Source organism: Cetorhinus maximus, chromosome 21, assembly GCF_964194155.1.
Source record: "Cetorhinus maximus chromosome 21, sCetMax3.hap1.1, whole genome shotgun sequence".
In the NCBI taxonomy this organism is placed as follows: Eukaryota; Metazoa; Chordata; class Chondrichthyes; order Lamniformes; family Cetorhinidae; genus Cetorhinus; species Cetorhinus maximus.
The window spans coordinates 37,210,422-37,232,079 of NC_135899.1; the positions used below are offsets into that span (position 1 = coordinate 37,210,422).

General features: G+C 45.0%; 4 protein-coding genes and 1 pseudogene across 9 annotated transcripts in view; 4 read left to right on the forward strand and 1 right to left on the reverse strand.

The window, feature by feature from the left end:
* The window catches only part of LOC144695264 (uncharacterized), a 131,592-nt gene that overhangs the window by 99,768 nt on the left and 10,166 nt on the right, over nt 1–21,658 (forward strand). The window contains exon 1 of one of the 3 annotated variants that reach the window (XM_078566175.1): nt 13,614–13,633. The exons of the other annotated variants lie outside the window; for them this stretch is intronic. The gene's annotated coding sequence lies outside the window, so the exon portion shown is untranslated. Of the gene's footprint in view, nt 1–13,613; nt 13,634–21,658 lie in introns of those variants that run through there. 3 annotated transcript variants of the gene reach the window in all.
* LOC144695227 (uncharacterized) overlaps nt 1–21,658 on the reverse strand; it is a 384,420-nt gene that overhangs the window by 18,279 nt on the left and 344,483 nt on the right. The gene's annotated exons all lie outside the window — the stretch shown is intronic.
* Nucleotides 1–21,658, forward strand: part of LOC144695201 (uncharacterized) — a 193,921-nt pseudogene that overhangs the window by 1,505 nt on the left and 170,758 nt on the right. The gene's annotated exons all lie outside the window — the stretch shown is intronic.
* The window catches only part of LOC144695271 (uncharacterized), a 146,897-nt gene that overhangs the window by 1,502 nt on the left and 123,737 nt on the right, over nt 1–21,658 (forward strand). The window contains exon 1 of one of the 2 annotated variants that reach the window (XM_078566187.1): nt 9,866–9,886. The exons of the other annotated variant lie outside the window; for it this stretch is intronic. The gene's annotated coding sequence lies outside the window, so the exon portion shown is untranslated. Of the gene's footprint in view, nt 1–9,865; nt 9,887–21,658 lie in introns of those variants that run through there. 2 annotated transcript variants of the gene reach the window in all.
* The window catches only part of LOC144695231 (uncharacterized), a 407,499-nt gene that overhangs the window by 1,495 nt on the left and 384,346 nt on the right, over nt 1–21,658 (forward strand). Inside the window, exon 1 of one of the 2 annotated variants that reach the window (XM_078566125.1) lies at nt 9,865–9,897. The exons of the other annotated variant lie outside the window; for it this stretch is intronic. The gene's annotated coding sequence lies outside the window, so the exon portion shown is untranslated. Of the gene's footprint in view, nt 1–9,864; nt 9,898–21,658 lie in introns of those variants that run through there. 2 annotated transcript variants of the gene reach the window in all.

The window sequence follows — 21,658 nt, forward strand, 5'->3', positions numbered from 1 at the left end:
CCTTAAAATCTGCCTCTTTAACCATGTTTTGGGTCATATGAACTAATATTACCTTATGTGCCTCAGTGTCAAATTATGTTAACACTTTTGCAAACACCCTGGGACATTGAACTACATTAAAGGTGCTATATAAATGCAGTTTGTTGATGTATATTGCTGTTGTATTTTCCTTAGCTTCCAGCACTTCCTGTCCAGTGTTTTCTTCAAATAATTTTGGAAAGATATACAAATAGTCGTTTGATTGTCTAGAACTTGAGTATTGCTGAAAAAGAAGCATGTCTAAGCTCCTCATCTTTCACTACTCAGCACACTTGCAAGAAGATCAATATAAGTGGAAGACAACAATTTATACTTTATGTGAAGAGATTGCTGATTGGTTGGCAAGGGGCATTGCCATGGAGAATGCACCACTGATGACTGATAGGTAACTGCCAAGCTTCATTTGAATTTTAAACCAGGCAGCTTGACTCTGATTGGTCAAGGCATTACCCTGAGGAATGAGTCAGCGGCTGGCTGTCATTTATTTTCTTTAGCTGAAACCCACGTAATGTGTGTACATGTTCTTTCTGTCTGTAAAGAACAGGGCCCTGTGCACTAATATATGTAGCTTCCAATACACACACATGCACCACATTGTGAGCCCGACTGACAATCTTAACATAGTTGTCAGTGTAATTCTAAGCACACTGAGGATTATTCAGCAAATGTTATCCAATTGCAGATTCACATCTAATGTTGGACACTGTGTTTTGACTTTTGCAAGCACAGGCTGGTTGGGTATGGTCTGTATCCTGCCCATTGCGAACAGTGGCTGGGACATGCTGTTTGATACCATACGCCAGTCATCGGGACATACGGCCTACATACCTAGCATCACATTGGCACTGAAATTCTTATACCACATTACTCATTTGTGTGATAGACAGAATGTCTTTTTGGCTTGACGGCAGCATCTTATTAGTGGAGAATATCACTCATGTTATTATTGCATAGTGGCAGCATGAGACAGCCAGCTTCACCTGTTGCTTAAATTTTTGAGATACCTTGCACTTCTGGGGTAATCTGTGGTAGACTGGGCACTTTTCAGGGCTGAAAGTGGTGGCCATGGCCCATTCATGAATTTATACAGCACAAAATGGTCTGATCAAGGTAGCCATTATCCTGCAGGATGCCTTTGATGTGCCCTATTTCAGCATCAAGCTTGCATGGTGAGCAAATGGCTCAGGCCCTATTTACAAGGTTGCTGACAAGACCAATCTTATAGGATGTGGAACTATAAGAATCCCAATGTGTATATTGACCAGTGAAGGTAGGCTTGTGGTAGACCATGGTAGAGAATTCACTGGCAGATTTCTCAACTAGTACATCAAGGAAGGGGAGTTCATTTGACTGCTCCATTTCAAAGGTGAATTTGAGTGCAGGATGGAGCCCAGTAAGACATGACAGGAAATTGATACGTGCAGCCGCAGATTTAAATATAGATTTAAATATAGCAAACGTGTCATCCACATATCGGAAATATGCGAGGGGTAGGAGGTTAGGTGTCATTCCATCAAAGACACATTTCTTATGGAACCTAATAAAGATGTTTGTGAGAGCTGAGCCTAGAGGGGATCCCATGGAAACACTATCTATTTGGACAGACATGGTGTCATTAAAATTGAACTCCAACTGTGTGAGTCGCCGAGTTCATAAGTTTAATGAATATTGATTGACACAATGGTGGCAGGTCTAGATCATCAGAAAATAGTGCTGCAGCACAAATATCCATGGCTTCCTTAAGTGAAACATTGGTGAATAGGTGAGCAATGTCAAATGAGCACATGGACACAGCATTGCCAACGATATGCAAGTCCTGTATGGCCTTGACAAATGTGAAGGAGACCTTCATCGTGTATGTGGAAAACCTGGTCAAAACTGGTTGTAACAATTCACCCAACCATTTGGCCAATTTGTGTTGTGCAGAACCAGTCATAGATAAGATGGGACGTAGAGGGACATCACTTTTGTGTGTCTTGGGCAGCCCATAAATATGCGGACATAGAGAACTATGAGGATGAACCCTGTCATATATATCACGCAGTAGCTCATCGCTCTTACACAAGTCTAGCATACGATTTTTTAGATTACTTTCAAGCAAGGCTGTCTAGTCATGTTGAGCAGCAGGCCCAATGGATACGAATTTGGACCTATCATTAAGAATGGCGTACATTTTGTTCATATAGTCAGTCTTGTGAAGGATGACTGTTCCCGTCCCTTTGTCAGGTTTACTGATGTGTATGTCCGGGTTGGTCTTAAGGCCTCGCAACGCTGTAAAACATTCGCGTTGCAGTGAAAATCGGACAGATCATTCGGAATCCCATAATATGCGTGCGCTAGATCAGCTAGGCACACTTTCAAGGATTCAGCATCTTCGGTTGACGCTGGTTTGTGGTGGGATCGTTGGATATATAGGCAACACAATTAATGATGCCACTAAACACCTAACAAACCTCTTTGACCATGCACTTTCAGAAAGCGAGGAGTATGTTCTTGGTTTCATTTTTTTTTTGCTGAGTTTGAACTCCTCTACTCACTTCCCCTTCCTTGATGTACTAGTTGAGAATCTGCCAGGGGATTCTCTACCGCAAGCCTACCTTCACTGGGCAATATACGCGGTTCCACACGCTATAAGATTGGTCTTATCGGCAACCTTGTTAAATAGGGCCCGAGCCATTTGCTCACCATGCATGCTTGATGCTGAAATAGGGCGCATCAAAGACATCCTGCAGAATAATGGTTACCCTGATCAGTTCATTTCGTGCTGTGTATCTCACAAACTCATGAACGGGCCTAAGGCAGTGGCTTTCAGCCCTGAAAAGTGTCCAGTCTACATCAGATTACCCTGGAAGGGCAAGGTATCTCAAAAATTTGAGCAACAGGTGACGTTAGCAGTCTCACGTTGCTGCTATGTAGTAGCAACACCAATGGTATTCGCCACTAACTGGATGCTGCCATCAAACCAAAAAGACGGACTGCTTGTCTCACAAATGAGTAATGTGGTATATGGATTTCAGTGCCAGTATAATGCTAGGTATGTAGGCCGCATGTCCCAAAGGCTGGTGGATTGTATCAAACAGCATGTCCCAGCTGCTGTTCGCAATGGGCAGGGTACAGAACACACCCAACCAGCCCGTGCTTAGAAAACTCAAATCACTGTCCAACATTAGATGTGATTCCACAATTGGATAACATTTGGTGAATAATCCTCAATGTGCTAAAAATTACACTGACAACCAATTTAAGATTGTCAGTTGGGCTCGCAATGTATTGCATTTGCATGCACATATATTAATATACAGGGCCCTGTTCTTTACATTCAGAAAGAACATGTACACACGTTACACCTATTTCAGCTAAACAAAATAAGTGACAGCCATTTGCTGACTCATTCCTCAGGGTAATGCCTTGACCAATCAGCATCAAGCTGCCTGGTTTAAATTTCAAACAATGCTTGGCAGTTAACTGTCAGTCACCATCACTGATGCATTCTCCATGGCAATGTCACTTGCCAACCAATCAGCACTCTCTTCGCATACAGTTTAAATTGTTGTTTTCCCCCTTATATTGGTTTCTTGGGAGTGTCCTGATGAGTGCAAGATGACAAGCTTAGACATGTCTCTTTTTTTCAGCAATACTCAAGTGAGGTTTTATTCAGATGGTTCGGCTGTGGATGATCAGTCAGGGTGAGGCTGGGAAGAAGTGTGAGTGGGCTCCATGTGTGGTGAGAGCTTCAATCATTCATCGAGCCTCATGAACCACTGACTCATTCCTGCAGGTGAGAGGCTGCTCAGGTGTGAGGAGCGATCCACAGGCTCATAAGATCTCCTAACATACAAGGTACATCTATTGTACAACTGTTAAATAAAAGCAGCCACATGGCAGAGAAACCATTCAAGTGTGAGGTGTGTGACAAATCATCTCACAGTCATCGATCCTTCGCGTACACCAACGCTTTCACTCGGGGGAGAAGCTGTGCACCTGTGAGGTGTGTGGCAAAGCCTTCACACAGTCATCGAGCCTTCTGGTCCATCAGAAAATCCACACAGGTGAGAAACCCTTCAAGTATGAGGTTTGTGATAAAGCTTTTGTAACATCTACGAGGCTCCTGAGACACCAGAGGATTCACACAGGTGAGAAACCCTTCCAGTGTGAGATTTGTGAGAAGGCTTTCATGCAATCCTCTGATCTCCTCATGCACCAGAGGATTCACACTGGAGAGAAACCGTTCAAGTGTAACGTGTGTGACCGAGCGTTCACACAATCATTGACGCTCGTGGAACACCGACACATTCACACAGGGGAGAAACCGTTCAAGTGTAACGTGTGTGACCGAGCGTTTACACAGTCATCGACCCTCATGAAACACCGACGCATTCACACAGGGGAGAAACCACTCTTGTGTGAAGTGTGCGACAAATCATTCTTTCAGTCATGGACCCTCCGTGAACGCCAACGCCTTCACACTGGGGAGAAACCATTCACCTGTGAGGCGTGCAAAAAAGGCTTTGCACAATTATCAGGTCTGTTATATCACCGGCGCATTCACCCAAGGGAAAATCCATTCAAACATGAGGTGTGTGACCAAGCGTTAACACAGTAAACGACACCGATGAAACAGTAACGCATTCACACGAAGTTAAAGCTGTTTAAGTGTGAAAGCTGTTCACAGGTCGACATCCTCCCTGATAAACAAGATGATTCACACGTGAGAAACCATCCAAACATGGGGTATATGACAGAGTTTTCACACAGTCAGTGACAGCAAATGACCACACATTCGCACTCGGGAGAAGCTGTTCATGTGTGAGGTGTGTCACAAAGCCTTCACAAACTTGTCTAAATTCCTGCTCCATCAGGGGATCCACACAGGGGAGTAACTCTTCAATGGTGAGATTTACGATAAAGTTTTCCTGAAGACTTAAACTCCTGGGACATGAGAGGATCCACACTCGAGAGAAACCATTCAAGTGTGAGTTGTGTGAAGGCTTTCACAAAATCAGCATATCTCCTGGTCCATCAACACACTCACACGGGGGAGAAGCCCTATCGGTGTGAGTTCCGCAATAAAGCCTTCACACAGTTGTCGTATCTCCTGGGATATCAGCTGAGTCTCGCACGGGAGACAAACCCTTCCAGTATGACATGTGCCTGGATTGTTTCACCCACTCCTCCTCTCTCGCCGTACACCAACGTCTCCACATGGGATAGACACCCTCCCAGAGAGACGCCTGGCACAGCGGATTTCCTTGCTCCTCCTCCTGTCTTTCAAACAGCAACATTGTACGGGCTAAGAGCCATTACGTGTGCTCCATGTAGACACAGAGTTTCAGACAGCTGTCTGAGATTTGGCAGTGAATCATCTCTCTCTCAAATGTCAGTAAGCTCTCCAACCTCCAACTAGAGACACTTTGTAGATTCCACCTCATTCCCAACACACTGCCAGGTTGTCCCTCTGTGGATAGTATATGGTTAACCTTTCTGACCTGCCAGTACAGCTCTGTGTAAGCAGTTAGATCAGTAACCAGCTCTGTATCTCTTTCTGTTTTCAGGATTGGTGAGAATCTGTAACCTTTCTGCTGAGGTGTTAACAGATCTGAGCATCTCACCAAACCTCACCAATCCACATGAGGAGGGAGCTGATCAAGAGCTGACAGCCTCTGGTAACACAGGCCATGTACACATAAACTGCACACTGTCCAGTGTAGGACCACCACAAGTGATTGACAGACTGTAACTCTGGTATGGAGCAGTTCAATTCCTCCACGTGTTGGACGGGCAGTTTGACCCTCAGCTACAATTGGGAGAAGTGAATGGTTCCTGCACTACAATTGTTGAACATGGAATGATACAGCACAGGAGGCCATCCAGGCTATCATGTGTGTCCTGGCTCTCTGAAAGAACAATCCAATTAGTCTCACTCTTTCCCAAAGCCATGCAAATGTTTCCTCTTCAAGTGTTTATCCAACTCCCCTTTGAAAGTTCCTATTGAATCCTTTTCAGGTAGTGTATTCCCGACCACAATAGCTCGCTCTGTAAAAATTTCCTTATCTCACCTCTGGTCCTTTTGCTAAATCCCTTAATCTGTCCCCTCTGGTTACTGATCCTTCTGTCTCTGGAAATGGTCTCTCCTTATTTACACCAGGGCTCAAAGTCATTTCTTTTTGAGGGCTCTTTTTGGGATTTTCTCAGGGGCTATTTTTTGATTAGGGTGTGGCGGTGCGGCAGGGGGAGCTACATATTGGCTTTCAGGAGCTCCTCCCTGGTAAAGCAAATCGAAAGATTTAATTTCAAAACCAAACTGTTTTTGATGCAGGGATTTGTAAACTCGCTCTACACGTCCATTCAAGGATATGAAAGAAATGAGAGAGTCGGTGCTGGACAGGCGGCCAAGAATCCAACAACTAAGCAGTTTTCCTTCATTCACCTTCTCACTGCCTTCCCACCCCCCCATCCTCCTCCAGTGGCTGATATTAAGGCCTGGAAGCTCTGACTTCCAACTTTTTCGACACATTGAAACTTTTTATTACAACAAGAAAACACAGGTACGACGACAGCCAATAAAAGCTTGTATACAGACAGACACTTCTTCAGCAGAAACAGTTGAACAGAAAAAACTGGATTTCACCCGCAATATTTTTCTTCCTCTTATTCACAAACTAATTTATTGGACAAATATAAAAGAGGAAGAAAGTCAAGCAAAGGTTTTAACTTTTTTCTTTGGTTATTGTTCTTCCAGCAGTAGTTTGTAAATTTGAAAGCCAGGCCCAGGAGAAGAGCTTTAAAAGGAAAAATAAAGCACTTTTTATAAAAGGAGTTGGGAAATAAATACACAGAGAAATAAAATAAAGTGAAAGTGAGAAATGTTGTCTGTTTTCCACACCCTCGCTCTCTCTCTCTTCCCCTGAGGCCGCCTCCTCCCGCCAACCCCCCTCTCCTTCCTCTGTGTCTCTCTCTCTCCTTCTCACATTCCCTCACACTCTCTCTCCCCTTCCATCTCTCATTCCCTCACACTCTCTCTCCCCTTCCCTCTCACATTCCCTCACTCTCTCTCTCCCCTTCCCTCTCAGATTCCCTCACTCTCTCTTTTCCCCCCTCTCTCACATTCTCTCTCTCCCTGTCACACTCCCTCTCTCTCAGGGGAGGTGGTGGTATTGTCAATGGACCAATATTCCAGAGACTCAGGGTAATGCTCTGGCAATCTGGGTTCAAATCCCATCACAGCAGATGGTGGAATTTGAAATCAGTAAAAATCTGGATTTACAAGTCTGATGATGACCATGAAACCATTGCTGATTGTTGTAAAAACCCATCTGGTTCACTAATGTCCTTTAGGGAAGGAAATCTGCCATCCTTACTTGGCCAACATGTGACTCCAGACCCACAGCAATGTGGTTGACTCTTAAAATGCCCTCTTACAAGGGCAATTAGGGATGGGCAATAAATGCTGGCCTAGCCAGCGATGCCCACATCCCATGAACAAATTTTTTAAAAATTAGTCACAGCTGCAGCTGCACTGGATCCTCCACCACCTTGTCCTCCTCCCTGTCTCCTCCAGATGTGCCGATGGTGGTATCGAGATCCCAATTCTTTCCTCTTTTTCTTTTCTATTGAAATAGGAGGGTTGTTGCAACTGGGAGAGGGGTCAGGGTGGGGAGGGGACTGTTTATTTATAAATAATCCCGTGCTCCAGCTCTTCCAATCACAGATTCTGTCTCTCCTGTGCTCCAGCTCCTCCAATCACAGATTCTGTTTCTCCCGTGCTCCAGCTCCTCCAATCACAGATTCTGTCTTTTCCGTGCTCCAGTTCCTCCAATCACAGATTCTGTCTCTCCCATGCTCCAGCTCTCCACTCACAGACTCTGTATCTCCTGTGCTCCAGCTCCTCCAATCACAGATATTGTATCCCGATCCCTTTATTGAATTCGTTGCTAAAAGCAAAATACTGCAGATGCTGGAAATCTGAAACAATAACAGAAAATGCGAGAAAAACTCAGCAGGTCTAACAGCATCCGTGGAGATAAAAACAGAGTTACCGTTTCGAGTTGGTAAAACTCTTCTGTCTTCAGACTCCTGACTCTTCAGAAGAAGTCATACAGACTCGAAACATTAACTCTGTTTTTCTCTCCACAGATGTTGTTAGACCTGCTGAGTTTTTCCAGCATTTTCTGTTTTTGAATTCTTTACCTCTGTCTTTGGTTCTTTGATGTTATCTGTGATATTTCGAGGGCAAAAGCACCATGCTCTCGTGTGTTTTTAACCCTACTCCCCACATCAAGCAAAAACCCAAACATCCTCAATCCCACTGATTCAAGTTAAACCATCCCCAGTATTCCTCAGTGATAATTGTCAGAAATGTGCCCTCCCACTGCTAGATGCACGTTTTAAAAATTCATTCATGGGATGTGGGCTTCGCTGGCTGGGCCAGCATTTATTACCCATCTCTAGTTGCCCTTGAGAAGGTGGTGGTGAGCTGCCTTCTTGAACCACTGCAGTTCATGTGGTGTAGGTACACCCACAGTGCTGTTCGGGAGGGAGTTCCAGGATTTTGATCCAGCGACAGTGAAGGAATGGCGATATATTTCCAAGTCAGGATGGTCAGTGATTTGGAAGGGAACTTCTAGGTGGTGGTGTTCCCATCTATCTGCTGCCCTTGTCCTAGATGGTAGTGGTCATGTCTGCAGGACTCTCCCTTCTATTGCAAACCCTGGTTATTGACCTCTCTGCTCAGGAAAATAAGGTTGAAACAATCCCATCAGCTGCCTCTGTCACTTCCCTCCTTTCCATTAGCCCACCTGGACAAACTTCCATTAATGCTCCCCCCTGCCCTAGCCCTGAACTCTCATATTTCTCTAGTTTCACCCCATCTCCCCTCATGCTATGAGCTCATCTCGTCCATGAGACCCACCTCCTGTTCCCTCGACCCTATTCTCACTAAACTGCTGATCACCCAGCTTCCCTTCCTGGTCCCCATGTTAGCCGATATTGTTCACGGCTCCCTCTCTTCAGATGTTGTCCCTCCTTGAAATCTGCTGTTATCACCCCTCTCCTCAAAAAAATCCTTTGTCCCCTCCATCCTTGCAAATTACCGTTCCATCTCCATCCTCCCTTTCCTCTCCAACGTCCCTGAATCCTGAAGAGGGACATGTGTTTAGGTGAGGGGCAGAGCAAGGAGGTTAGGCAAGGGGGTTGGCATCAGCTGGAAGTTAGGTCTGGGGAGGGATCATTTCCCAAATCACTCCCCCAGTAACAGAGTCAATCTCTGAGTCAGAATGACTCCCAAGTTTCAGTGTCACTTCCAGAGTCACTCCCATACACACGACCCAAGTCACAGAGTCAAATTTTCCTTCCCTCTTTGTTCCTCATTCCTGTGGCACTCTATTTTGTGTCCCTCTCTCTCCTGTGTCCCTCTCTCCTGTGCATGTGCTGATCCCACCATTGCACGTTATCACTGCCTTAGATGCTGTGGGTCTTCTGATCTGCTGTCAGACACATCCGAAGCTACACATCCCACACTGATGTTGTCAGTTTAAAAGCCTCCGAGGATGAAGAATGTTATTCCCACACTAGAAATCTCTGTTAAATGTTTACCAAGCGGGAACTGAGACAGTAGCTGCAATAAGTGAGGTTTTATTCAGATGGGACAATGACAAGTTTAAATCTCCACCTGATCTGCTGCTCAAAGTCGCCTCCGTTTCACCGGTCAGTTTCCCAAGCTTCGGGAAACTCAGGTTACTCCAGAAATATTTGGATTGGCTGTGAGAGACGTCAATCAGAGAGCCCACCCACTCTGCCCATTCTCTCCTCTCCCACAGCTGCTTCAGTTCCTGTAGGGACTGAAAACCAAGTGAGGAGATGGTGAGTGAAGGAGCAGAATTTATAATGATTACATTACATAATATCCACACTAATCTTCAGGCAGCCTGACTATCCTGTGGGGAATCAAGTGTGGAAATACCCCATATGCTATGTGAGGAGATCCAGCTGAGAGAGCTGTTTACTTGGTGCTTTGTGCTGAACTGTTTGCCTGGAGCTGTGTGTTGGATATTGAGTGTGTTTATTGGAAGCGTTTCCCTTCTGATTTACAGGCTGAGTTTTGTTGATGGGTCATTACTGAATATGAGAAGGTGAGGTGTAATTATCTGGGAGGTGCAGAGTGCCTGAGGATTCTTACTGATTTCCTATTGTTGAGTTCTGTGTGTGTGTATTGGGAGCTGGTTATTATCCTGTCGACTGTGAATGGTCAGTTCTGTCTGTGTGTTGGGATCTGGATGTTTCCTGTCCTTCCAAGTCCCTCCAAGACCTCCCACCCCCTATCTCTGTAACCTCCATAGAGAAAAAAAGATTTGCATTTATATAGAGCCTTTCTAGACCACCAGATGTCCCAAAGCACTTTAAAGTCAATGAAGTACTTTTGAAGTGTGGTCAGTGTTGTAATGTAGGAAATGTGGCAGCCAATGTGTGCACAGCAAGCTCCCACAAACAGCAATGTGATAATGACCAGATAATCTGTTTTTTTGTGGTGTTGACTGAGGGATAAATGTTGGGCAGGACACCAGTGATAATTCCCCTGTACTTCTTCAGAATAGTGCCATGGAATCTTTTATACCCATCTGAGAGAGCAGAAGTCTCGGTTTAACATCCCATCTGAAAGACGGTACAGCATCCCCTCACTACTGCCCTGGAGTGTCAGTGTCAGTTCTCAAGTCCAGGAGCAGGACTTGAGCTCATAGCACTCTCACCTTAGGCCCACAACCCTCTAAGACCTCCGCACTCCTCCAATTTTGGTCTCTTGAGCATCTACCATTGGTGGCCGTGTCTTCAGCTGCCTGGGCCCTAAGCTCTAGAATTCCCTCTCTAAACCTCTCCGTCTCTCTACCTCTTTCCTCCTTAAAATCTACTTCTTAAACATCGTTTTGTTCATCTGTACTAATGTTACCTTATATGTCTCAGTGTCAAATATTGTTAACAATCTTGAAAAGCACCTTTGGACATTGAACTATGTTAAGGCACTATATGAATGCAAGTTGTCTGTTGTGTTCAGTCAGAAAGTGAGCAGGCGTTCAGTGGGAGCAGCGGTTCACTATCCTACTGACCTTCGGTGTGAAGCAATCTCCCAGTGAGGGGGCAGACTCATTGTAAAGGGAGACAGGGTTATAACCTATAACTGGCAGCAGAGCAGGATAGGAATGGCTGCACACTAGTTTAAACTCAGTGTGTTAAGAAGCACTGAAGGATGCACCTTCAGGCTGCTGTCCCCTTCCTGCATGGATGGGGTGGGGTTGAGGGTAGTCCCTGATCTCAGTCCAGATAGACAGGAGGCAGTGGGTAGAGAGGCAAGCAGCAGAGAGGGAGCCAATGCTGCTCCTGACATGTCTATCTACTGGTTTGATGATAATCATGGAATGAGGGCTGTGCCAGGCTGTGAGATTGTGTTGGAATACAATCCTGCTGCTGCTGATGGCTCACTGCACCTCATGGATATCCAGTTTTGGGATCTGTCCTTGGTCTACTTCCCTAGTGATCTTTTTGTGATCTCACCCCTTCAGGCATAAACTTTGCTGGGTTGCCTGGTTTTCTTGGGTAGCAGCACAGCCTGGATGTTGGGCAGAACCCCACCCTGGGCTATGGTGACCACCCCCAGCAGCTTGTTGAGCTCCTTGTTGTTGTGGACAGTGAGCTGCAGGTGGCGGGAGATGATGCTGGTCTGCCTGTTGTCCGGGGCTGCATTACTGGCCAGCTCGAGGATCTCAGCAGTCAGGTACTCGAGGACACCAGCCAGGTGGTTGGGGGCTCCGGCCCCAACACGCTCAGCATAGTGACATTTGGTGCAGCAACTGGTGGATACGGCTGACAGGAACTGAAGACCAGCTCTGGAAGAGCAAGTCTTGGCCTTGGCGTGCCCTTTCCTCCAGTTTTACCACAAACGACTATCTTGTGTCCCTGCTGAAAATCTTCCCTAGTGATGATTAACATGGTGAAGTACTCATTCATCAATTGGGAGGGGAGTGGGAGTTTTCCTTGAACTTGTTTGACCTGAAGCCATGAGACTCCATGGAGTCAATATTGAGACTTCCCCATCTGCCTGTGGGATGGGACATACCCAGGGATGGTAACTTGACCAGTCTGTGGGGCAGCTCTCCTCACTTGGGTACTTGTCCTCAGACCTTGGTAAGAGAGACTTTGCAGATTTCACTGGGTTGAGATCACCTTAATCTTATTTTGACACAATGCCAGGAATGTCCAGATCTATCTGATCTTCCTCTTATTGGACTTTGTAGTGATTGTTTATCATTGTTTGCTCAGCCACTTCAGAGGGCAGTTCAGAGTTAAGCAAGGTGAAAAAGCTTTTCCTCAAATCCCCTCTAAACCTCCTGCCCCTTACCTTAAATCTATGCCTCCTGGTTATTGACACCTCTGTTAAGGGGAAATGTTTCTTCCTATCTACCGTATCTATGCCCCTCATAATCTTGTATGCGTCTATCAGGTCCCCTCTCAACCTTCTCTGCTCTAAGGAAAACAATGCTAGCCTATCCAGTGTCTCGCCTTAGCTGAAACGCTCCAGCCCAGGCAACATCCTGGTGAACCTCCTCTGCACCCTCTCGAGTGCAGTCACATCCTTCCTATAGAGGGGATTTGAGGAAATGTTTTTTCACCCAGAGGTTGGTTGGAATCTGGAACACACTGTCTGAGGGGGTGGTAGAGGCAGGAACCCTCACAACATTTAAGAAGTATTTAGATGAGCATTTGAAACACCACAGCGTACAGGGCAACAGGCCAAGTGCTGGAAAATGGGATTAGAATAGATAGGTGCTTTATGGCCAGCATGGACATGATGGGCCGAAGGGCCTGTTTCTGTGCTGTATAACTCTATGACTCTAAAATGGCTGCAAAGATTGTATTAAATCAGATTAGAAGAAAAGTTAACAACCAAAAGTGTATACAAAAATCATGTTTGAAATCAGATTAAGGAAAGATGTGAAAGGTTCATTGTTCTGTTAAAGATTAATTACACATAAAGGCCAAGACCAATTAAGTTAAATTAAAGAATATGTCAGCCAATCAATGGGTGACAAGACCCCATTAACAGATGGAGAGGGAGGGTCTTGAACCTTCCCTGAGGATTAAAAAATCCCATCTCCGGAGACATAGTTAGTTAGTCATATTCTGATTGCCCCTGGATGTTCAGTTCCCATCCCTGGTCACCCTGCAGCCATGCCTCCATAATCCTGACTATATCATACCTGTTTATATCTATTTGCATGGTTAATTCATCCACTTTATTGCGAATGCTCCTTGCATTAAGGCACAAAGCCTTAAGGCTTATTTTTTTTAACGTTACTTGTCCCATTCCCACTATTTTTCACTGAGGCCCTGTTTGATTCTTGCCCTTGATTTCTCTGCCTATCACTTTCCTTATTCCCCTTTCTGTCTTTTGTTCTTGTCCTTGCATTCCCCCTGCCATTTTAGTTTAAATCCTCCCCAACCACTCTACCAAATATTCCCCCTGGGACATCAGTCCCGGTCCTGCCCAGGTGTAACCTGTCCAGTTTGTACTGGTCCCACCTCCCCCAGAAAACCAAGTGAGGAGATGGTGAGTGAGGAACAGAATTTATAATAATTACATCACATAATATCCACACTAATGTTCAGTCAGTCTGACTATCCTGTGGGGAAATGCCCCTTTCAGGAGTAGAAATAGGAAATATCGGATGAATCTGTGGCTAAAGAGATGGTGTGATGGGGAGGGTTTCAGATTTCTGGGACATTGGAACCGGTTCTGTGAAGAGAAAAATATTGGTGAAGACAAATGTAGGTCCCTGACAGTCAGAAACAGGGGAATTTATAATGGGGAACACAGAAATGGCTGACCAACTAAATACATACTTTGGTTCTGTCTTCACAAAGGAGGACACAAATAACATACCAGAAATGGGGAACACAGGGCTGAGTGAGTGGGAGGAACTGAAAGAAATCAGTATTAGTAGGGAAATGGTGTTGGAGAAATTGATGGGATTGAAGGCCGATAAATCCCCAGGGCCTGATAATCTAAATCCCAGAGTACTTAAGGAAGTGGCCCTAGAAATAGTGGATGCATTGGTGGTCATCTTCCGAGATTCTATCGACTCTGGAACAGTTCCTACAGATTGGAGGGTAGCTAATGTAACCCCACTATTTAAAAAGGGAGGTAGAAAGAAAACAGGAAATTATAGACGAGTCAGCCTGACGTTGGTAGTGGGGAAAATTCTAGAGTCCATTATAAAGATTTAATCGCTGAGCACTTGGAAAACAGTGGCAGAATCGGACTTACGAAAGGGAAATCATGCTTGACAAATCTACTGGAATTTTTTGAGAATGTAACTAATAGAGTTGATGAGGGAGCCAGTGGATGTGGTTTATTTCAACTTTCAGAAGGCTTTCGACAAAGTCCCACATAAGAGATTAGCGTGTAAAATTAAAGCATATGGGATTGTGGGTAGTGAATTGAGATGGATAGAAAACTAGTTGGCAGGCAGGAAACAAAGAGTAGGAATAAATGGGTCTTTTTCCGAATGGCAGGCAGTGACTAGTGGGGTACCGCAGGGATCGGTGCTGGGACCCCAGCTATTCACAATATGTATTAATGATTTAGATGAGGGAACTAAATGTAATATCTCCAAATTTGCAGATGACACAAGGCTGGGTGGGAGGGTGAGCTGTGAGCAGGATGAGCAGGATGCAGAGGTGCTTCAGTGTGATTTGCACAAGCTGAGTGATTGGGCAAATGCATGGCAGTTGCAATATAATGTGGATAAATGTGAGGTTATCCACTTTGGTAGCAAAAACAGGAAGGCAGATTATGTGGACTGTGAATGGTCAGTTCTGTCTGTGTGTTGGGATCTGGATGTTTCCTGTCTTTTCAAATCCCTCCAAGACCTCCCACCACCCTATCTCTGTAACCTCCTCAGAAAAGAAACAAAAAGAAAGACTTGCATTTATATAGGGCCTTTCACAACCACCAGATGTCCCAAAGCACTATCCTGCATTAAGGATTAACTTGCTCCTGTGTCTCTTTAAATGTTAACACCTTTACCAACTCCACCCTGTACACATGGAAAGACTTTCCCATCACACACAAAATCTTTAAATATTTCTGCAACCTGCTCTTCAGAATTCTCTTGAGTAAACTGTGAACACAATCCCACTTCTTCACCTATCACCGATTCTCCCTGTTTCACCGGTACACAAACCACTGCTTTCTCCTGTTTCTGAACCTCAGAACCCACAGTACTCTTACTTTCAGAGTGTTTCTGTACCCCAATAATTCCAACAGATTTTTCCTGCAATTTCCAACACAATGACTTTGTGTGCCTTACTTTTTTTTTACAATTAAAACACCTCAATTTTCGAGTATCACTTGTACCTTCTTTTTTATTCTGAGAACAAACTTCCGGGAACTTCCAGCTACTCCTCTTCCTTGATTACCTACCTTCCTTTCACCTTCCCACTTTTTATCCTTTTCCAATTTGAAAGGACGATGAAAAAAGGTTTAGCTCGATGAACTAACTCATAATCATCAACTATCTCTGTTGCTTGTCTTACAGAATCAACCCTCTGTTCCCTCACATGAGTTCTCACTACCGAAGGGATTGAATCTTTAAATTCTTCCAAAAGAATTACTTCCCTAAGAGCTGCATAGGTTGCCTCTATTTTTAACACCCATATCCACCGATCAAAATTAATTTGTTTTACTCTTTCAAACTCAATATAAGTTTGCCCAGGCTGTTTTCTCATATTCCTAAATTTCTGCCTGTATGTTTCAGGGACCATCTCATGCACTCAAAATAGCCTTTTTCACCACATCAAAATTCACCGACATTTCTTCTGATAGCGAAACACATACCTCATGGGCCCTACCCACTAACTTAGACTGCAATAATAAGATCCAGTTTTCCTGTGGCCATTTCATCTGTTTAGCTAGCTTCTCAAATGAAATAAAGAATGCTTCAATATCTTTTCCTCAAACTTTGGAAGAGCTTGTACAAATTTAAACATCTCCCCACTGGGTTCTACTCTGGAGATAAGTCTCTCCTCACCTACTGGCATTTTTTCACTGCCAACATTTTCATTTGGAATTCTCTCTCTTTCCCTTTCTTCACAATTTCTAATTCCCTTTTAAAAGCCATTTCTCTGTCCTTTGCTTCTAAGTCAAGCTTTATCATTTGTAACTGAAGTGTCACTACCTCCAGCTGTAACTCACTAGTGTCAGGTTTCACTTCCAACTGTAGATGCTGAGCTATACTTTTAATTATATCTGATTTCCTAGCCACCCGAGGGTAACCCCAATTTTAACTTAGCTGCCAACTCTGTTAACTTACTTTTGGTTGTTTTTTCCAATCCAATCAGAATTATCTCTTCTACTCCCAGACAAGTCTTAGCAATTGCCAAAGCCATCTTGCAGTCTCACCACTTCTAAAATACCTCACCAACTCCTGAGTTCAAGGTGCTTCTCGTACTGGTAACCTTAAGATTCACCAATTCCAAACCATTCAAGGAATTATAATTTTTATCCTGCAAGAGCCCCCAGTTGTTACAACAGATCAGTTGGTAAAAGCTGTCATTTAAAATCCCAGAGGGAAACTTTAAATAACTGTCATAACCTATATTTTCAATTGGTATGTTTTGAACTGCAGCTCTAAAATTCAGGAATAAGACCACCAGTTCTCGAAAGGTTCTTATCTCAAACTAAATGAAACATTTTATTAAGTTACAACAAATTAAACACAGACATATGGCTACAAATTACTACTACCATAACTTATAACAAATTCCCAAATTAATCTCTACGAAGGCAATAATAACCATTAGACTTAACCATACACCAGGCAAAGCATTTTTACCTTATGGATTCAAAATAAGGTTCCTTTCAATTTGGTTCCATTGCAGACAATTGTAGGCTTACAGGTTTTGATCTTACATTGCCTCTGACTTCCACACACAAACTAATCTCAGGTTATACCCAGCACTTCTCTTTGAATGTAAATTTTCATTGTATCATCAGGCCCTTTGAACTCCTTTCATTGTACCAATTTTATTAGTAAGATTAGCATTGCTTGGTGTCTTCTAGCTAGGTGTAAGATTTCACTCCCCTTCTTGAATGCTCTTTTCAACAAAATGCAAATTTACCCTACCTTACTGTTGACATCTCAAAACTACTATACATCAAAGCACCCAGACTAGCTGGCTTTAATCCAACTAACACACACACAGACTAAACTTCTATTTAAAATAAAATAATTTCCAATAACATTATACGCATTAATAGCTTCATGACACACACACACACACTTAACAATGGGAAATCAGTAAGAATCCTCAGACACTCTGCACCTCCCAGATAATTACACCTCACCTTCTCATATTCAGTAATGAGCCATCAACAAAAGTCAGCCTGTAAATCAGAAGGGAAATGCTTCCAATAAACACACTCAATATCCAACACACAGCTCCAGGCAAACAGTTCAGCACAAAGCACCGAGTAAACAGCTCTCTCAGCTGGATCTTCTCACACAGCATAAGGGGCATTTCCACAGCTGATTCCCCACAGGATAGTCAGGCTGCCTGAAGATTAGTGTGGATATTATGTGATGTAATTATTATAAATTGTGTTCCTTCATTCACCATCTCCTGACTTGGTTTTGAGTCCCTACAGGAAGTGAAGCAGCTGTGGAAGAGGAAGAGGAGGGAATGGACAGAGTGGGTGGGGCTCTCTGATTGACGTTTCTCACAGCCAATCAGGGACAGAAATACAGAGACCTACTTTCCAGAATTTATAACAAAAACAGAATTACCTGGAAAAACTCAGCAGGTCTGGCAGCATCGGTGGAGAAGAAAAGAGTTGACGTTTCGAGTCCAACATGACCCTTCAACAGAACTTTTTATTCCAGAATTTATATGTCAATCATTCAGCTGAGCCAATCACAAGGGAGGTGGTGGCTCTAGCCTGACACAATCACCCAGTTGAAACTACATTACCCATGCATTTCTACCTCTCTTTAGCCCTGATGAAAGGTCATGGAGATTCGAAACGTTAACTCTATTTCTCTCTCCATAGATGCTGTCAGACCTGCTGAGTTTTTCCAGCATTTTCCGTTTTTATTTCAGATTTCCAGCATCCGCAGTATTTTCTTTTTATTTTACCCATGTTGCAATTGGCCCCACACGGCTGCGCATTGAGGAGCGGCAGCACAGACTCAGGGGAGACCAACCCCGCGGTGCCCGATGGGAGTTGTAGTTCTGACTCGCAGAGCGGCTTTTGGCGCCCAGCGTTCAGGAGTTTAACCTGAGAAAGCGCGAGCCCGAGCGGCTGTTACGTGGGTGGGGCTGGAATTATAGATGCGCACCTGTAAATCCCAGCTCTGGGCGGGGGGAACCAGGATCGCAGCCGTTTAACCCCCTCAACCCCAACCCCATCCTCATCCCCACTCCTTCACCCCACCATCCCCCCCTTCTTCACCCTCCATCCTACCTCCTTCACCACCCCATTCCCCATGAGGATGAGAAATATGTGGGGGCCGAGGATAGACCCTTGGTCGGACTCCAGAGCGATGGGGGTGGGAAGATTAACCATTGCAGGAGATTTTCTGGCTACAACTGAAGAGGCAAAAGTGGGCCAAGTGATAACAATCCTACTGTCTGGACAACAGAGAAGAGTTGGAGGAGGAGGATAGTGTGGTCGGGCATGTCAAAGGCTGCAGAGAGGTCGCTTCTCTCCCCACAGATGTTGCCTGACCTGGGAATTTCCAGCATTTTCTGAAAATGTATCAGATTTCCAGCATTCACAGCATTTTGCCATTATATTCGGAGAGCGGGTGTGTGCACTTTAGGTAAGTATAGACTATGGGATGATTTAATGGAGGTTTGAAAACAACAAGTTTGTGTTCATGACTTAATGTGGACAAATTATTTCAATTGGATAGGCTAGGGAGGACCAAAGATCATATTTACAAGTTGTGTAAGGGCAGAACTACAGATTCATCAATCGTTAAAAGTAGCAAGCCAGGTCAACAAGGCTATTCTTAACAAAATCCAACAATATTGCTCGGGTCCATTTTTTGGGGAATGGAATTGAAAAGCAGAGAAGTTATGTTGAACTTGTACAGAACCTTGGTTAGACCACACTTGGAAAGCTGTGCACAGTTCTGATCTCCATATTGAAAAAGGACATAAAGGAACTGGAGAAGGTGCAAAAACATTAATAAGGATGATGTTCAGAATTGAGAGATTGTAACTATCAGGAAAGACTGAACAGGCTAGCACTCTTTTCCCTAGAAAAGAGAAGGCTGAGGGGTGACATAATGGAAATCTTTAAAATGATGAATTATAAAATTCAGAATTTGGGGATAAATGGAGAGAAGATGTTCCCACTTGTGTGGGGGAGTCCAAAACTAGGGGCCAGAAATATAGGATGATCAATAATAAATCCAATGAGGGATTCAGGAGAAACGTTTTCACCAAGAGAATGATTAGAATGTGGAACTTGCTACCACAGGGAATGGTTGAGGCAAATAGTTTTGATGTATTAAATGGGAAGCCAGGTAAGTACATGAGGGAGAAAGGGATAGAAGGATCTGCTGATAGGGTGAGATAAAATAGGGAAGGAGAAAGCTCATGTGGAGCAAAAGCACCGGTAGAAAGTAGATGGGCCAAATGGTCTGTTTCTGTGCTTTAAAAACTAGAATCAAAACAAAAAATTCTAGAAATACTCAGCAGGTCAGGCAGCATCTGTGGAGAGAAACAGAGTTAACATTTCAGCTTGAGATGACCTTTCATCAGAAACTGGGTTGGATGTTGGGTGGCTCTTCCTTTTGTCAGACAGCGCCCCCGTCCCTATTCTCAGCAGCTTATTCAACTCCACCCCCCCCTCCCCCCACCCCCGAACTCGCCAGCACAGCAATGCACACCTGTCCTGAGTACAACCTTCAGCACTCAGTACCTGTGCCTACCCAGTCTCACTACCACCCCTGGTCTCACCAACAAACCCTCCCCCACCCGTACCTCTCTGTACCCCTGCCCCTGGGTTGTGTGGTCGAATTGTCCTTATTTGATTTCAGAGTTGGTCACCCTGGAGTCAATCTTTGAAGGCGGAATCACCCCAGAATTGCACTAAGTGTAGCAGCGGGTGTGAAAAACGATGTTTTACCTGCTGGCCGCAATGGTGGATTTTTGCGCCGTATCATCTGCTTCCAGCCTCATTCATCATGCAGCCACAGGAAACACACTGTCTCGCTGGTGGGCAGCCTCTGAATCACCCGCCAAGCCATTACCTCACTCCGGCTGCCCTATCTGAACTGCACACAGTTCTCAACTCTTGCAGCCTAGAACTGCTCCAGTGAAGACATGGCCCTGAAAGCCAAGAACAGTTCAGTGACCCGTCAACTGGAATTCCTTTTGGAGGCCCGTCGTGATGTCTTTCACCCCTTCTCTGGCAGCAGGAGGTCCATTCCGGCTTGGGAGGCGGTGGCAGTGGTGGTCAGTGCCAATGCTGCACAGAAAAGGTTGGCCATCTAGTGCAGAAAGAGGATGAATGATCTCATCTGGGGTAAGGCAACCATCTTATCACTCCAGACTCATATATTCACAAGACTATCACACATTCACTGGCATTTCACTCACTGCCAGTTCAATGGACATCACCACTCACTCTCTCACACACACACCCTCTCATCTCCATCTGGCCTCATCTCCCCTGGAGACTGCCTCCTCAGCCCTCACCATCTTGAGGCTACTTGCACAGATCAACATGTGCCCCCATACACACTTCCTCAGTACAGCTCTCACCTTGCAGCTTTTTCTCTTTCCTGAGGTCATTTCACCCCCTTACCCGAGCAAGTCCTAGCCCCACAGCCATTGAAAAGCCACCCCCACCTTACGGCTGGTCCAGTAGGTAGAGACCTGCCTATGACCCCCCACTAAAAGTGATGTGGTGCTGCCTGTGAAGCCTGGCGCTGAGACCATGAGTGCTGCCCGAAGCAAGGAAGGGAAACAAGCTTCGAAGTCCCAGTAAAGTTCAGCTTACAAGGTGCATGTCGCTTGGGTACAGTTGTGGAACATGTCGGTGTGCAATCACACTAACATGCCTGGATGATCCAGCAATGTGGGGATGATTCCGGTGAGCAGGGCTTTCATGAGAGGCTAAAGTACTGAAATTAGGTTTCTGACATGCGACGATGGGAAATGTGCCTCCAACGTGGGTGGCGCGGACAATTGCAAACTTGTTAAACAACAGCGTAAAACTGAGATTTGGCCTTCTCACCATATTGTCTGCTTACGCCTCCAAACACACCCGTCATCAACGGGAGCAGAAAATTCCAGCCTGAGTCACAATCACTTCATAAGCACAAAGTCACCCCCCAAGTCAGAGTCACTCCCCAAGATACAGAGTCACACTCGAAACTGCCTCAATCTCCTCTCCACGCATTTTTCTGTTCCTCACTCCTGTGCCCCCCTCTCCCAGGCCCCTCTATCCTGTGCCCCCCTCTCCCAGGCCCCTCTCACCTGTGCCCCCCTCTCCCAGGCCCCTCACTCCTGTGCCCCTCTCCCAGGCCCCCCTCTCCCAGGCCCCTCTCTCCTGTGCCCC